This window comes from Oryctolagus cuniculus, chromosome 5 (genome assembly GCF_964237555.1).
Source record: "Oryctolagus cuniculus chromosome 5, mOryCun1.1, whole genome shotgun sequence".
Taxonomy (NCBI): domain Eukaryota; kingdom Metazoa; phylum Chordata; class Mammalia; order Lagomorpha; family Leporidae; genus Oryctolagus; species Oryctolagus cuniculus.
The window spans coordinates 135,660,555-135,662,583 of record NC_091436.1 but is presented as its reverse complement, the minus strand read 5'-3'; the positions used below and the strand labels follow the sequence as shown (position 1 = coordinate 135,662,583).

General features: G+C 58.1%; 1 pseudogene; it reads left to right on the top strand.

Moving 5' to 3' along the window:
* Nucleotides 1-1,406: 1,406 nt before the first annotated feature.
* Nucleotides 1,407-1,579, top strand: LOC127493399 (U2 spliceosomal RNA; annotated as a pseudogene).
* Nucleotides 1,580-2,029: the final 450 nt, after the last annotated feature.

Below are 2,029 nucleotides of genomic sequence, written 5' to 3'. Positions count from 1 at the left end.
TTGGTTCACCCTCCAATGGCCGCCGCGGCCGGCGCGCTGCGGCCGGCGCACCGCGCTGATCTGATGGCAGGAGCCAGGAGCCAGGTGCTTTTCCTGGTCTCCCATGGGGTGCAGGGCCCAAGCACCTGGGCCATCCTCCACTGCACTCCCTGGCCACAGCAGAGGGCTGGCCTGGAAGAGGGGCAACCGGGACAGAATCCGGCGCCCCAGCTTTCATTCTTAAAATTAGACTCTTTTTCCTCCTGAGGAAGGAAGCCCTCTTCCTGCAGGTCCTCCCGACGTTGCAAGCTCTTCCCCACTTGCCCTCAAGGCTCTGAGGCGCTCCGCTCCCTGCGCCGGGTCCTTACCGTGGGCACAGGTGCGCTCGCACCGCTGCCCTGTCCCTCGGGAGAGGAGGTGGCCCCACAGCCCTCACACCTGGGGGCTGCAGCAATCAGCCTTGGGGTGGCCCAGCTGCAACCCCTCCCCGGGCACGAGGAAGGGGCGAGGCGGACCGTGGACCCCGCCTCCTCCCGGGAGCAGCTGCACCCCTGGCCTCTTGCGGCCACGTGAAATCACAGCGGGGTCGGCTCGCACCAGCCTCATGGACTACTCGTTCACAGCCAGTGCTGTGATACCACGAGGACTGGAAAACGGCCCTGCTCACACTGGTCCTGTGATGCCTGGAAAAGTTCAGATCAAGCAGCAGGTGAGAGGCTGGATGGCCGGAAGAATCTTAACTGGCGTGGAAGCTCAGCCTCGCCGCGTCCCACATGGGAGTGCCTGGGTCAACCCCCAGCCCTGGCTGCAGCTTCCTGCTAACGAGGACCCTGAGAGGCACCCGCTCAGCCCACGTGCAGGAGGCTTTGTCCTGGGAAGTGAATCGGCAGACTGGAGCCGATTCCCTGGCTCGCTCGCTCTCTCTCAAATAAATACTTTTTTTTAAAGAAGGTTCTAACACTGGATGAAAGAGTTTATATAGAGAGTGGGGGATGAAACCAGGATTCAAGACCTTCAATGAGGGGCCTGTGATGTGGCGAAGTGGGATAACGCCCTGGCCTGAAGCGCCGGCACCGGTTCTGGTCCTGGCTGCTCCACTTGGGATCCAGCTCTCTGCTGTGGCCTGGGAAAGCAGTAGAAGACGGCCCAAGTCCTGGGGACCCTGCACCCGCGTGGGAGACCTGGAGGAGGCTCCTGGCTCCTGGATTCGGATCGGCGCAGCTCCGGCCATTGCAGCCAGTTGGGGAGTGAACCAGTGGATGGAGGGCCTCTCTCTCTCTCTCTCTCTCTCTCTCTCTCTCTGCCTCTCCTCTCTCTGTGTGGTTCTGACTTTCAAATAAATAAATAAATCTTTAAAAAAAAAAAGACCTTCAATGAAGCAAAGTTTGCTTCCAGCAAAAGTCTGCGTTTCAAGGCTTCCCTACTTTATCGCTTCTCAGCCTTTTGGCTAAGATCAAGTGTAGTCTCTGTTCAAGGTTTCCCTACTTTTACAAACAGGAAGGAACCGTTCTGCTTTTAATTTTTAGACTACGTATTTAGTATCTGGTGTCAGGAGAGTGGCAGAGGCCTGGAGCATCCCAGGGTGAGAGGCCCACTCCTCCCCAATCAGTTTCCTCGTGCCTGGTGCCTGGCCATGGGACCTTCCCTGCCCGCCCTTCACACCTCCCAAGTAAACATCACCCAGAAGAGTGATGCTGGCAATCGGAGTATCAGTAGGCCATCAAACAGATTCCCCAGATATTCTCGGAGTATACACCCTTTTCAGCAATCCCATTAGCAGGAGAATTTAAATGACCATTTGATTAAGTAGGGTCTTTCAAGGTGGCACAGTGGGTCAAGCTGCCACTGGGGATAAGCGGCATCTCCCACTGGAGTGCCGGTCTGAGTTCCTGCTGCTCCACTTCCAGTCCAGCTCTCCGCTGAGCACCTGGGAAGCATCAGTACTTGAGGCCCTGCCACCCACATGGGAAACCCAGAGGGAGCTCCTGGCTCCTGGCTCCTGGCTCCCGGCCTGGCCCACTTCCAGCCGTTGCAGCCGTTTGGGGAGCAA